This window comes from Pleurodeles waltl, chromosome 1_1 (assembly GCF_031143425.1).
Source record: "Pleurodeles waltl isolate 20211129_DDA chromosome 1_1, aPleWal1.hap1.20221129, whole genome shotgun sequence".
NCBI classification, from domain to species: domain Eukaryota; kingdom Metazoa; phylum Chordata; class Amphibia; order Caudata; family Salamandridae; genus Pleurodeles; species Pleurodeles waltl.
In genome coordinates, this window is record NC_090436.1 from 162,474,024 (window position 1) to 162,490,324 (window position 16,301).

General features: G+C 40.7%; 1 protein-coding gene across 2 annotated transcripts in view; it reads right to left on the reverse strand.

Annotated features, from left to right (window-relative positions):
• Positions 1-567: 567 nt before the first annotated feature.
• The window catches only part of MBD2 (methyl-CpG binding domain protein 2), a 257,055-nt gene continuing 241,321 nt past the window's right edge, over positions 568-16,301 (reverse strand). For both annotated transcript variants that reach the window (XM_069219484.1, XM_069219475.1), the window contains one exon: positions 568-1,899. The gene's annotated coding sequence lies outside the window, so the exon portion shown is untranslated. The remainder of the gene's footprint in view (positions 1,900-16,301) is intronic.

Consider the following 16,301-nt stretch of genomic DNA (forward strand, 5'->3'; position numbering starts at 1 on the left):
CCATGCGCAATGGAGACGAAAAGGAGGAGTCACTCGGTCCCGTGACTCGAAAAGACTTCTTTGAAGAAAAACAACTTGTAACACTCCGAGCCCAACACTAGATCGCAGGACCAGTGCATAGCATGTGTATCTGAAGCTACATATGCCATCGAACATAAATATTTCCTTCGGTGGGGTTGGTTATAATCAGAAACCCTACTCACAGATGAGGTAGAGAATGCATCTACTTGTTTTGGTTCCGTGAGAAGACATTTTTTGTTCTAAGGTTGCTTTTAAACAAGATGATGGTCTTTCCTTTAAGTGTCAATGATTTCATTATATTCTAATGTTTGAAGTAGCAATATGACTGAATACTGATCATCTTTCATGTACAGGACATAAACGTGATTTGGTACCTGTTCATATATTAATTTTTTTTAAAGTGACTTGCATGGGTGGATAGTCAATAAATATTATGTGGTTGCGTTAACTCACAGGAACTTAAATGAAGTATTTAATATGCAGGATTCAATAAAGCATAGGTGTGCTGAAATGGTTTAAGCTCTACTTTCATAAAAAAATGAGACATTTTTGCCAAAGTATATATATTTTTTTTAATCAACAGTATCCATTACATTGTAAACCTTTTTAGACAATACAAAATTATCAACAAACCATGTTTTTATTTTTTAAATAAAAGATTGCACTGTACATTCACTACACACACTGTGAGCTTTCTGAAGCTCAGAGTGAAGTTCAGCTGCTATCTTCACATGAATGGCTTGTTAAGAACCCATTGCCTTGCTATGGTTGAGAAGATACCACTTGTTGCATATTGCCCATTATGTGCCAATAACAGTTTCTAAAGCAATCAATACCATGAGATTATAAAACTAATCTGCAGACCCATGGCCCGCAGGATTAAGTCTGATATATGTAAACCTGTACACAGTATCAAAACATCATCATTTTTTTAAATTGTAACTCACGATCAATAAGAAAGTGCGAGGAGGGCAGTAGGAGTGACCGCACCTTCCACAAATTACAGGTTTTGCTAGAGGATGACAAACGTACAAACAAGAAGCATTGACATGTCAATAAATCCATGTTAGGAGTGTTACTGATAACTATGAAGAAATTGGCAGCCATCTTCTCGACAAAGTCATATTTTGAACATACTCGTGCCTAAAAGGAAAACGGCCAAAGTGGCTAAGTCCTCTCTTTCAAGACCGATAAGTGCCTTGGCTTCAGTGTTTTTCATTTTCTAATCCGCTGCCTACAAAAACCTGGGTACCAATACATGGTATCCCAAAATAACAAATACCTTAGCTGTTCAAAAAAAGAACTGCCTTAGACAAGCATAACAAAAATCCAGTATACATCTCCATGATTATCAATAACATAATTCTAAGTGGAATTTTGATTTAAATGTCACCTGTTAACAAAACCATTACTCACACTTCAAATATAATTATTCATATATCTTTGCAATGATAGTGCAAGAATGTACGTGTCTCATTAAGAGATACAAAAATCTGCTTATATAAACAAGTCAGTATGCTTATATCAGTCAAGCAAATTTCCCCAATCACTCGGATAAAAGATAAAATGGAAGGGAGACTACATAAATTATCTGAGCAAATTAAGTGTACTGCACTGCCACCTGGCATCCGTTTTAAAGTATTGCTTAATATTCAGTTTTAAAAGAGGCAGTTTGTGTAGGAACAACAAAAGTACTGTTTATTTAAAAAATAATATTAATAACATATGTACATCAGAAAATAGGAGCCTCGGAAGGCATTGGCTTATCCCTATAAAAAAAGCTATATAAGTGTGCATGAGTTCTATTTCCTCGCAGGCAAAGTCCAATGGACAATTGTCTTCAGCTGGGAATCCCTGGTGCAAAAATATTTGAAGTACCTGTTAAAAAAAACAAATGCAGGCATTAGTAAAATATAGATGGCTATCTTGGAATGTTAACGTTGGTAACCTTTCAGAAAAAACAATTAATAAGGGGGTTATAAGCTGTACAAGCCATATTCTTATCTTGGTGTTGCGATGATATTCTCATTTCAGTAAGACACAGACCTTCTTCGATTAGTCAATCCCAGTACAACCTCACCTCAAGATCATTATTTATAACAACTATAGCAATGTGCGATAGACTAAGAGAACAGCGCTTGGTTTAAGTCATGGGAAGGTTGCAATTCTTTCTCAGTGCCAGTAGTGTGGACTAATGTCCTAGCAAAGCTGAGATATGCATGTTGCCACCACCACAAGTATTATTTCTTTGCCTTTTCCCCATTCATTAATTCTATAATCTCTTCAAATGCACATTTTGTAAATAACTGGTATTTAACTGTGCTGGCCTATGTACTGGTCATACCACGACCACCTCCACTCTTCTTAAGGACGCATGAGATGTTCCATGCTTACATGCAGAACTGGAATGGGAGTCAATAAGATAACATCAAAAGCGGAGGGCTCCATAATGCTCAAGAAGTGGCCAAACCTGCTTCCCTTGCTTGGTACAAGAGAAGCTTTTGTAGTACTCTAAGCCAGTGGTTCCCAATCTGTGCGCTGCTGCGTCCTGGTGTACTTCAAAACTAGCTAGGGGTGCTGTGAACAGATGCGCACCAATTATAATTATATAATCGTTTAATATTTAGATAGTGTTTCACCATAACAGGGCATTCTCCCAAAAACTGCACAGGGCGATGTTGGTGACCGCCTTTTCCTGAGGTCATGTCCTCTCTGATTCCTCATGTCTTATTTTTTACGTAATCTTTGAAGTTCACCGCTGTAACTAACCATGTATTGGGGCTATCCAGCCTACCTGCTGTGTGACAGTTCTTACACTCATCCAACCAGCCCCAGCTTCCTGAGCGGCTCTGAAGTGAAAATAAAAGTAACCTAATTGTACTCCAGGACAACGACCTAACAGTGACTATGTCCCCAGCCCTCCGGCCAAAGGCACTTTAAATGGTGTACACGCATAGCCTTGTGCACAAGACCTGTGCGAAGTGTGGTCACTAGTGTGGCAAATAATATAGCTTGACACTTACACGTGCCAACAATAGATCAAAATAACAGAATTATTGCAATTATTGGTTTTCTGTGTGTTTGCTCTTTATTTAAATGTATGTTCGGAGGTTTCACTTTGCAGTGATGACGTTATTATGTGTCCATTCTTAGCGGGCTCTATTTTCAACTTAACAATTGCTGGAAAAAAAATCTAAATATTTGACGTCACTACTATTCAAAAATGTGATCCAACACGCAGACTCCATAGGTGCTTTCCTCTCTTCTCACCATCCGTGTTACTGGGGGTGAGCAGGGACACCGACGCACAGCGAGAAAGGAATCAGGGGACCGGCTGCGCTCTGAAATCAAGAGACTTCTCAGTTTGTTACATCACTCTCAGCTCGTGTCATGACGTCACGAGGCTTGTGATACAATCAGTAGTAGTTGCAGGGGCTCAGTTTTTGTTTCCATGCTTGTTACTTTGCTTTCATATCTTGTCTGCCCTAGAGACAAGTATTTGGGGCTTTAAAGGGACACGGGAGGAGGGAACAGTGTCACGCCCAAGAGGAAGCATGAGGCGCCTAGAACTTCTGCACCCTATTAGAAGCTTCTGTGAATCGATGCATGCAATTTTATTAAGCTGTTAATCTATGCAGAGAACAACTGCCTTTTTTGACCTCAAAGATATACTGAAATTTTAGGCCAATTTGAAACGTTCATTAATCTGACAGAACTGTTAGAGGAGGTGGTGACTTCAAAGATGCAATCATTTGTGCAATCTGTCAATTAGCTGGATGATCATCAGGCTGGCTTCAGGCCGAACAAGAACACGATTTCAGCATCATCTATAGTTAAGGGAATCTGCATCTGTTGAATGACCAGGACGGTACTTTTGCTGTGGTTCTGCAGGACTGGCTGACCTCTTTCACCGTTTCTCAGCCCTCACACTAGGTCACCACCTGGCACTGCCAGGGCTAACAGAACACACTGGTTGATGGCAGTATTTGTGGTGATTGCTGAGTTGGCATCTATCTTCCCTTCATTATTTCCCATTCACTGGCCTGTAGTGTGGCGTCCCCCTGGGTTCTGCTCTGCCTCTCACACTCTCTAATTTTGTCTTCATACAGCCACACCTCTTCTTAAACCACTGGACCTATTTCAACACAACTATGGTGGTGACACTCAACTTTTGATCCACTGCCACCAGTCTGTGGTGCTTCTCCAGACTCCACACTATCACCAGATGAGCTTAACTCCTGGATGAGTCTGGAGAATCCTGGCCACTCACTGAAAGTTTAACACTGTCCATCCAAAGTTTATCACTGAGCAGAGAAAGTGGTTATGCCGGAGTGTTGAGAAAGCACAAGTTCTGCCTCTGGGGTTGGTGTCTCTGATACATAGATCTATCTTGTGTCCTGAGTCTCTGTGCACCCCATCCCTTCAGCCAATGGTAGAAGTCTGGGATAATATTCAACACAACGAATATCTCCTTTGTATCTCAAATCACAGCAGTGTTCATTAGTATCTACTAAGAAGTGTTCTTAAGTTCCGACACCTCTCCCAGAGTATTCACCCTTGCAGTGGTGATCTCCTAGAAGCACCTGCATTTGTGAATGTGCACACTGCTAGCAATGTGGGGGCTGCAGGCAAGAAGGAGGCCTCATGATTATTATACCTTCATCAGCTTCATACCAATTATTTTCATGGAGAAAAATTGAAGTACTCCAGAGGCTGGGCTTACATCTCCCTCACTCGCCAAAAAAGTAACATAATTGGGAGCCAGGTGTTGAAAAAGTTTAGGAGCCATAGCTCTAAGCACTTGCATGGTTTTCATTTCAGTGTGTTGGCAGAGTGGTTCAAATGGTTCTAGTGGTTGATGAAGAAATGCGGGTCTGCTACTAGGAGGATCTGTCCTTAAAAATGAAGAATTACCAGGACCCTGAAAAGGCGTGGCGACAAACAGAAGAAAGTTTCCTCTGAGACCAAATAAATTTTGCAATATCACAACTAAGTGTCCCTCTGAATTCCACACATGTACAGAATCCCAAAACACATCCTAAATTATTTTGATAATAAAGTAACACAGAAAGAGTTTCCATTGGAGCCAATAATTTCTCCCTGGTTTATGGCAATTGAACCAGGCAAATCATAATAAAGTTCTTATTATTGAAAGCACCAAAGGAATGATAAGGAAAAACCTAACACAAGCAATACTGGCCCTGGGCCTGGAGGTTAACTTAAGGAACAAGTTACTTCCCTTTGCTAATTATCTGGTAGAGACATTCTAGTTGCAGAGGGGTGAAGCCTTTATACGACCTTCAATGTCATATCCGGGGAAAACAACACCAACGACAGACACAGTCGACATACGCTACCTAGCTCACACAGGGATACAGCTCGTGAAAAATCTCCTGTTCCAGACTGACACCTGGGAAATTCAAAGGTAAGGAATTTGCAACTAGAAGCGTATCACATAGAAAACTTTTATTTTCAATATTTTCAGAAGCTCTTTGTGTATGTATGCTTCATCCTTTAAATGTTTCGCTCATGCCGTGGAAGGTGCAACGGCTTTATCAAATCTACGTGCAATCAGTTTTTGTCCAGCTACACTTTATTGTAGCATCAATCAACTTGTTTTGGATCTTGTTCCAAACGAGTTGGAACAAAGTATTATTCAGACTATGTTCATTCATGCTTGGTCTCCGAACCTCAAAATGCTCATGTTTGGACTCCGGACACACATGAATGTGAGAAAAGATTGACTATGGGAGATCCGCCCAGTGACCTATCAGTGTAAAATGTGTTTGATTAGTTAGAACTGGAATATTTCTTTACCATATGCATGTGTTCTGTTCATATGTGGAATACAGAGAGACAGTGTCCCATGACAGGAAAAAATGTATACAGAACTAGATGGATGCTGCCTACAGGACAGGACATTTCAACTACCCACTCCCCACCACCAGGTCTCTGGAGAGGTCTCTGATGCATCTCTTCAGCTACCACAGAGTACTTTCAGACTAGCAGAATAAATTCAGCACAGAGGCCGCAAGCATGTTTTACAGTTATGAAGCTCTTCTTTTAGATGTGCTAGGCAACAGGTTACTTTAACATTTGTCTCCCTTTTGAGGCTGAATCTTAATTCTATGGCCTTCTCTTTTGCACTCTGCTGAGAACTGTCTCAACAACAGATTCTCTATTTTCTTCACCAGTTGGTGCCTCCCCCCCATACCCCGAACCCGCTTTGCGAAAGCCTGTAACGCAATCCTGCAAAGATGCCCTCCAAATTATTTGGCTACGATTTTTCATTGGCCTCTCATTAATGCCCCCAGTTTGAGAAAAATACTTGCCACCTTGAACCAGCAGCTTATATAGATATACACTCCTGGAGAAGCTTTGAGCACCAGCATAGAGCCTGAGCAGGCCTGTGGAATTTAATAACTAAGAAATTTATTTTTTTAAATTAGATTTAAATAATTAAATTGGAGTAATTAAAATTTAATTTAAAGTGATTTAATGTAAATGATTACTAAATTATAAGTAATTTGTTTAATTAGAAAATGAGAATAACTGATTGGTTATTGATTTTAATTTTATTTAATATGAAATGGAGTAGTAATTTTTTAGGGGTTATGGATGGGTATTGTATAGCGGCAGTAAGGGTTTTTGTAGGCTTCAGAGATTGGAAGGTATAGGGATACTAAGGAGTTAAAAAAAAAAAAAAACAGGGATCGGTTGTGTATAGGGATAGTAAGGGAGTTCACTCTGTGTGAACACCATGTTAAGAGCATTCTGTAAGTGACAGTTACTGTCTCGACAATTAGTGGCTGAGGTGATTAAACAGCCCTCCAACTTATTTTTGGCTCCAAGTGTTTTCGTTTCAAAGGTTTAATCACTAAGGCATCAACAAAGCAACCCTTATATTGGGTGGTGTATGGTTCTGCAAGACTGACAGAGAACAGTTGTGTTGCATGCCTAGAAATTCATGCTCAAACATGAATAGTCTGTGGGATTAACTTGGGCCTGCTGGAAAGGATTTAGAAAAAGATCAGCATTTTAATCTGAGTATTATTCCCATTTACTTGAGTGGATCATGCAGAACTGTGTAGTGTAATCCATATGGATTCTATGAAAGTAAAGTGTAAAAAGCAGGCCCTACCGGCTGTGGATACTCAGATGCAGGTAAGTCATGTGCATCTGTAACAGATCCTTCACTTAATTAGGCTTGTTGCAGGGGCACATAAGGTCCATCTGCTCACACCAAAGATTGAACCACTGTAGTGTGATGTCATGCATGAGCACCATCTTGTAACTTTGGGATGTCCACAACTTTAATATGTGAGCAAAGCATTCTTTACTTGTGAGGAAAAGGGAGGCAGCTAATAAGTGTTTTTTTTTTTTTTTGGCAAACGAATCTTCTGTTGGTGCGCATCAAGAACACTAACGGTGACAGGCACATTCTGCCTGCCACATTTTTTGGCAAAAAAACAAAGTTTCTTACCCGTAGGTGCAGTTTTGCAGCTTGAAGATAATAGAAAAAACTGCTTTCAAATCAATGCACAGCATGTAAATCCAGAAAAGAGTCACACTGTAAAACACAAAGTTTCTTACCTCTAGTTGTAGTTCTGCAGCTTGAAGATTTTCTGGATTCACAAGCAACCCACCCACCTCCGCCACGAAGATGGACGAGAATGAGAAAAAAAAAAAAGAAAAGGAAGTGGGATGACGTCAAAAGGATACACCAAATGGCGGTTCCGTTGACACCCACCAACAAACAAATGTAGAGAAATAAGGACTAAAAAATTTAGGAAAATAGGAAAAAATCCAGACCGAAAACACTAGATGGCAGAATAATGCACAGCGTGTAAATCCTGAAAAAAAAAGAAAACCTCTTTTCTGTAGTGGTTTTGATGGCTGGTTGTTGCTGGAAAAATATCAGTAACAATATATGCACATTTATTTATTTATTTCTACCAAAAAAAAAAGGTTAATGGCAGATATGCACATCAGTTGTGTTCTACACTCTGCTACTCTGCTAAGGATAGCAAAGGTCTTAACAGGGCCTTTAAATTATTAAGTTATCTCTGAACTTGACAAGTTTCTTGAGATTGTGAGTCATAAGCATTTCTCGGGTCACAAGTTTGTATTTTAAAATAACACAAAAAGATGAGTGATCTGAAAGAAAGTCTTTCAAAATGAGTGAGTGAGTGCATGTGTGTTTCGTTTCTCTTGTTTGGGGTCAGCATTATTGATGCACATCCTAGGTGCAAAGTGGCACGATGTACTAGAAAATCTGCGAGAAGTGAACTAGGAAGGAAGGACATGGTCTCTAGGAATATAATGAGTCAATCAAGAAACCCAACTTGCAGGATTTACCTTATGTAAACACTACTCTTGAGAAGTACCATTTTCGGCATAGGGTGCAGCGAGGAGACCATGAGAAAGTAGAGAAGTTTATCACTGCTCTACAGAAGACAGCAACCTCCTGTAAATTCTGGACACTAACAGAAGAAATAATCAGGGGTCAAATCTTATTAGCAATGTAAATGTGACAAGATTCAAGAGGAGTGCTGGATGAAGGGCAGGCTTCCTCTAGATAACGTGATTTCAACAGCCAAGTGAGTCGGGCACACAATGAGCTGTCAATGTAACCATAGGAGAGGCAAAGTCTAATATCAAGGCCCTGGGTGAATTTAAGGGGCCGTGCTATTAGTGTGGTCACATGGCCAATAGCAATGAACTATGGCTGTGGGTGGGAAAGCCACTTCATAAACTGTTGTAGGAGTGCTCATAAATATGGAAAAGTAATGGATGTGATAGAAGTAGGTAAGGAAGTAGTATAAAAGAGGGGGAGAAAGTTATTGACATTCCCACTGATGTGGTGAACACAGAATATCTAGCTATGGACCTGGTGTGTGACTCTTTTTCCAGGTTCAGGGTAATTTCTGAAAAAACCTACAAACGCCCTTTCAAGAACAAAGGGACAGTGTGCCACATGGACATTAGGTTTGGTGGATATGGATTCCAAAAATTGACATGAGACTTTTTTGGGGGGAACATTGAGTATAAACAGATGAGCATTCCTGGAAAGGTGTATGTGGCAGAAAAAGAAGACAATGGTCCTGATTTAGAATTTGGCGGATGGGGTTACACTGTCACAAACATGACGGATATCCCATCCATCGTATTACGATTCCACTATAGCCTACTGACATGGTAATACCATGGGCAGGATATCAGTCAAGTTTGTTACAGAGTAACCATTCTGCCAAACTCTAAATCAGGCCCAATATGTTGGGTTGGCAATACCAAGATGATTTGGGAACTCCTTGGGACCTGAACACCTAACCACAGGTATTTGTGAATCATACTGTGGAGGGGTGAGAGGATTTTGGTAATGTTTCCTAATACTTTCTCCTCTGAGCGGAGTTGTGTTATGAATTCTGTACACAAAATAAAGCTCAAAGCCAGTGCAATTCCTGTGGTGTCCAAGGTCCGATGAATACCCTTAAATGTTCAAGATGCTGGGCAGAAGGAACTTGGGAGAATAGAGTTCTAGCTCTCTACTCTTCACAGTAGGTCTGATTTTTTTCCTACTTATCCTCGTGGCACGCACTTAAAAGATCTTGCGCACAGAGCCCCCTCGTCAGGGCCCGTCGGGCATAGCAGCGCCAGCCCGACGAGCAGCAGACCCAATGATGAAGCATGACATCCAATGAATGTGTGAGGGTTCAAGCGTCTAAATTTAGAAGTGCCCATGTGTCTTCTCTCTTTTCTTTTTAAGAATAGTGTGCTCAGATTGATTGTCATTTATTGCCCAGGGAGACTGCACACTGGACCTGTCCTAATACTCACAGTCCCTCGTTATTTTACATAGACCTACTGTGGAGGCCACAGTACAAAGAAGCAGGTTGAGAATAAACAGAATAGTATATATGTACCCTAATGCAATTGTAGCAACTGAAGCAGAATATTGTAGTAGAATATTGTTTATTTAATTATTTGCAAGATCGACTTTTGCTGGGAATCAAGTGAGAATTCAAAGATGGCGCTGTAATCCCTATAGTGTTTTTTTGGATCTGTCCTTTGTGTTCATTAAAATATGTGCACCAATCAGTTTGTATAATATCACAAAAATATTCACAATCAATGTCGTTACAAAGGCGCAGATAGCACTGAAACGTGTTGACCTATTCTCTGCAATAAATACTGCTGCAACATTTTTCTTTGAATTGACACAAAAGTGGAGTTTAATAAACATATATATATATATATATATACACACACACACACACAGATGTCAACTGGTAACATTTTCCATATATATATATATATATATATATATATATATATATATATATATATAGAACATGTCACTTACCCAGTGTACATCTGTCCGTGGCATGTAGTGCTGCAGATTCACATGCTGTGCATATCTCGCCATCTAGGGGCTCGGAGTGTTACAAGTTGTTTTTCTTCCAAGAAGTCTATTTTTTTCCCTTTTTTTTTGGAGTCATGGGATCAAGTGACTCCTCCTGTCAGTGATAGTGCACAAGGGTATTGACTCCTTTGTTAGATTTTTTCCAGCAGGAGGGTGAAGTAAAGAGTGAAGAACTGTGTATGTACAACTATAGATATATAAAAAGTAAATAAGATGTCCATGCAACTGTATATACATATGTACCAATAATTACTACAAGACTACAAGCTCCCGGGGAGGAGGGAGGGTGCATGTGAATCTGAAGAACTAATTGCCACGAACAAATTTACACTGGGTAAGTGACATTTTCCATTTGATTGCCTGTGTAGTTGCAGATACACATGCTTTGCATAGACTAAAAAGCAGTTCTCCTCCCAAGTAAGCAGTGGTTAGCCCGTAGGAGTTGAAGTAGTTTAAAATAGTGTTTTTAGCACCGCTTGTCCAACATTGGCTTGATGTCTAGATAACACATCCACACAGTAATGCTTGGTGAATGTATGTGGTGTGGACCATGTGGCTGCTGCTTTGCATATATCTGCCATTGGTATATTTCCTAAGAATGCCATGGAGGCACCTTTTTTCCTAGTGGAATGTGCTTTTGGAGTTATTAATAGCAGTCTTTTTGCTTTGAGGAAGCATGTATGAATACATTTTACAATCCATCTAGCTAATCCTTGTTTTGAAATGTGATCACCTTTATGAGGTTGTTGGAAAGCAACAAAAAGTTGTTAAAGTCCTTTGTTCTGTCTACATAATACATTAGAGCTCTTTGAGATCAAGAGTGCAGAGAGCTCTTCCAGCAGTATTGTCTGGCTGACTAATGTGAAAAGGTGAAACCACTTTAGGCAAAAAATGTGGATGTGTCCTAAGTACTAGTTTGTGTACTTGGGAGATAGGTTCTTCTAGAGTAAATGCCTGAATTTCACTTACTCTTCTCAAGGAAGTAATTGCTACGGAAACTGGATAGCGCAAGAGAGCATGGGTTCGAATGGGGGACCCAAAAGTCTTGTGAGTACAATATTAAGATTCCATGCAGGAGCTGGTGGAACTCTAGGTGGAATAATGCGTCTGAGCCGTTCCATAAATGCTTTTATGACACGAACTCTAAACAGAGAGGTGTGTTGTTTGTAGGTAGTCTGATATGGCTGTTAGATTAATTTTAATAGAGGAATAGGCCTGATTTGCTTTCTGTAAATAAAGCAAATAACACACAGTATCCGGTACCAATGCTTTAAGTGGATCTATATTTTCAGGTTGACAGAAGTATACAAACCGTTTCAATTTACTTGCATGGCACTATCTGGATGTTGGTTCACATGCTTGTTTTAGAACATCCATACATCCTAATGGAAGCAGTAGGTATCCAAATTCTATAACCTCAGGAGCCAAATCGCCAAGTTGAGCACACTGGTATTGGGATGCCTGATTTCCAATGTTCCAATGTTCTGTGTTAACAGGTCTGGTCTGTTTGGAAGCTTGTGATGTGGTATTATTGAGAAATCTAGCAGTGTTGTGAACCAGTGTTGGCGTGCCCACCTGGGAGCTATGAGTATCATGGTGAGGGTAGTGCGACACATTTTGTTGACCAGAAATGGAATTAACGGGAAAGGGGGCAAAACGTAAGCAAATATCCCTGACCAGCTGATCCATAGAGCATTGCCCTTGGACTGAGGGTGTGGGCATCTGGATGCGAAGTTTCGGCATTTTGCTTTTTCGCTTGTTGCGAAAAGGTCTATGTTTGGTGTTCCCCACATTTTAAAGCAATATTGAATCTCCTATTTGTGTATTTGTTGCTTTTCTGTATTTGTTGCTGCATCCTGCTTAGAAGGACTGCTAGCTGGTTGTGTATCCCTGGGATGTATTCCGCTAGCAGGTGAATGCGATTGTGAATTGCCCATTTCTATATTGTTTGAGCTAGAAGGGACAATTGGGATGAGTGCCCCCCTCCTGTTTTTTCAGATAATACATTGTTGTCATGTGGTCTGTTCTTATTAAGCCTATTTTGTGTATGATCGCTGGTTGAAATGCCTTGATGGCTAAGAACACAGCTAATAACTCCAAGTGGTTTATGTCGAATGTTTTTTGTAGTGAGTCCCATTCCCCTTGTATAGTTAGATTGTTGAGATGGGCTCCCCAACCTGTCATTGATGCATCTGTTGTGATTATGGTCTGTGGCACAGGGTCTTGAAATGGCGGCCCCTTTGTTAAGTTTTTGTGATTCCACCATTGCAGAGATTTGTAAGTTTGACATCTAGATAAGGGAAGACATGTATATGATGTCTTCTGAGGTATGCCGCTACCACAGCTAGACATTTTGTGAACACTCTTGCTTCTGTTGTTACTCCAAAGGGTAGAACCTTGAATTGGTAGTGCTCGCCTGAAATTATGAACCTTAAATACTTGCAGTGAGCTGGATGTATGGGAATGTGGAAGTAAACGTCTATTAGATCTAGCTCTGTCATGTAATCTTGTTTTTGTAGTAGGGGAATGACATCCTATAGAGTGACCATGTGAAAATGCTCTGACAGGATATATAGATTTAGAGGTCTGAGATCGAGAATGGGTCTGAGAGTACTATCCTTCTTTGGTATAAGGAAGTATAGGGAGTATACTCCTGTTCCTTGCTGTGATATGGGAACTATTTCTATTGCCTCCTTGAGTTATAGAGATTGTACCTCGTGTTTTAGTAGAATAGTGTGTTCTGGAGAGTCTGTGAGAATGAGGTGGACTATTTGGTGGAGCGGAGTTGGGCTCTAGGCAATAACCATTGCGGATAATTGAGAGTACCCATTGAACTGTGGTGATGTTTTGTCAGTGAGAATGGAATTGTTGTTGTCTTCCTCCCACAGGAGACATATCGGCTTGTGGGATGTTTGGGAAGTCATTGTTTAGTGGGTGTGGAAGTACCCTTTGAGGCTGCAAATTTTCCTCTGGCCCTTAAACACTGGTATTGCTTATGGATTCAGGATAGTGTATTAAAAAGGAAATCCTCTTCTAAAGGTTCTGCATGCATTTGTACTCCATGGTATGCAGCTGCCCTGGATATTACTTGGTTATAAGCTGTACTATCCTCTGGTGGGGATGGTCTAGTAGGGTAGAGATCTGGCTCATAAGATGGTATAGTATCCGAATCATACATGTCCCATGGGTCTACAGTGTAACTGGAATCATCTTTTTGTGAAGAAGTGTGCGAGTGTGATGGTGAAGGTGGTGGAGTGAGAGGTTGTGGTGAAAAAGAAAGTTGCAGTGAATGTGGTGGAGAAAGCTGAAAAAGTTTCGGCTTTTCCTTCTGCTTGAACATTTTTGCTGGTGGTGGGGCAGTATCAAGAGTCTCCTGAAATGCTAACTTTTTTAGTCTGGGGAGGCGGAGAAGTAATAATTTTTCCAGTCTCTTCTGGATTTGGATTATTCTCTGCTTGCTGTCCATAACCTCTAAAATAGGCAGAATGTCAGATTCCTCCATTTGATGTTCAGAGGTATGATTTCTACCCTTAGAAGAATGTTCAATCAATGTTTTGGGCACCTGCTTCATCCAAGTCGAAAGCCCTGTCTCCTCTGTATAAAATGATGTTTTCGTCTCTGGTGTCAGACCAAGATGTTTCGGGTCTGAAGCTGTTGGTCAAGGTTTCAACTCCAAAGCAGAGCGTACTCTTTTCAGATCCGATGATGATGGGCGTAGGCTCGGTTCGATGGTTGCGGCTTGTAATTTTCGGCTCGACCCAGACACTGAAACAGGCGTGGTAACCTGTTGGAGTGTTTTGGAGTTTTTTGGCGCTGAACCCTGGGTCGGTCGACAATTAATTTTTTCCAGGTGGAACCATGGCTTGACAGCAGTGATGCACCCAAGGCCTTGCCTGATTTTGAAAAAAAAATTGTGTTGGGGCAGGTGTACTCATGTACTGCGCCGCTGCTATTGGCTGGCTGACGTCATCTGAACCCTGCTTGGATTCGGAGTCTGGGATGGAAACTGTTTGTGCCTGCTCCTTTTCGAGGGGGTCGGTGGTGGACTCCATGTGCTTGGACGTCATGTCCAATATTCACACCCTTCGGTTGCGTAATGTTTTCTTCGATCAAAAAGACTGGCACACCTTAAAGCTTTCTTCTCGATGTTCCGGAGAAAGACAGATTACAGACCAAGTGCTGGTCGGTATAAGGATATTTTGATTGGCACCGAGGACAGAATCAGAATGGAGTCCGATCGATCAGGCTATAACATAGTAGGCCCGAACAGGCCCACGGAGGGCGCGAGCACCTGAAAGGGCATTTTCTTGATCCCAATGGTACTGTCGGATCGAGTGCAGAAGAAACCGCATTTGAAACAATACCGAGGGTATGAGAAAAGTTTGAGAGAATATAGAGTTTTCCGAATTGGATGTACAAAGCGAGAGGGATCACGTCCGAACCCGACGGCAGAAAGAAAACAATCTAACAAAGGAGTCAATGACCATGCACACTATCACCGAGAGGAGAAGTCACTCGATCCTATGACTCGAAAAAAGAGACTTCTTCGAAGAAAAACAACTCCGAGCCCAGCACTAGATGGCGAGATATGCACAGCATGGGTCTTTGCAGCTACACATGCCATTGAACATATAAAAAATATATATATATATATATATATATATATATATATATATATATATATATATGGAAAATGTCACTTACCCAGTGTACATCTGTTCGTGGCATGGGACGCTGCAGATTCACATGCTGTGCATATCCCGCCATCTAGTGTTGGGCACGGAGTGTTACAAGTTGTTTTTCTTCGAAGAAGTCTTTTTGAGTCACAAGATCGAGGGACTCCTCCGATTTCGGCTCCATTGCGCATGGGCGTCGACTCCATCTTAGATTGTTTTCCCCGCAGAGGGTGAGGTAGGAGTTGTGTATATAGTAATAGTGCCCATGCAATGGAGTAAGTATGTATGTAAATAATGTGATTAAAAGTGTTGTATTTACAAATTTACAAGATTATTTTTATCAACTTATAACGGCTACAGGCGCCCGGGGAGGTGGGAGGGCGCATGTGAATCTGCAGCGTCCCATGCCACGAACAGATGTACACTGGGTAAGTGACATTTTCTGTTCGATGGCATGTGTAGCTGCAGATACACATGCTGTGCATAGACTAGTAAGCAGTTATCTCCCCAAAAGCAGTGGTTTAGCCTGTAGGAGTTGAAGTTGTTTGAAATAATGTTCGTAATACTGCTTGTCCTACTGTGGCTTGTTGTGTTGTTAACACATCCACACAGTAATGTTTAGTGAATGTATGAGGCGTAGACCATGTGGCTGCCTTACAGATTTCTGTCATTGGTATATTTCCCAGAAAGGCCATGGTGGCACCTTTCTTCCTAGTGGAGTGTGCCTTTGGTGTAATAGGCAGTTCTTTTTTTGCTTTAATATAACAGGTTTGAATACATTTAACTATCCATCTGGAAATGCCTTGTTTGGATATTGGATTCCCTGCATGAGGTTTTTGGAAAGCTACAAACAATTGTTTTGCAAATTTGTTTGGTTCTATCAATGTAATACATTAATGCTCTTTTTATGTCTAATGTATGTAATGCTCTTTCAGCTACAGAGTCTGGTTGTGGAAAGAACACTGGGAGTTCCACTGTTTGATTTAAGTGGAACGGTGATATAACTTTAGGGATTTATGCGTAGAACACTTTGTTTGTGTATTTGTATAAAGGGTTCCTATGAGGTAAAGGCTTGTATTTCACTTACTCTTCTGAGAGATGTGATAGCTATTAGGAAGGCTACTTTCCAGGTTAAGTATTGAATCTCACAAGAGTGCCTGGGTTCAAATGGTGGACCCATG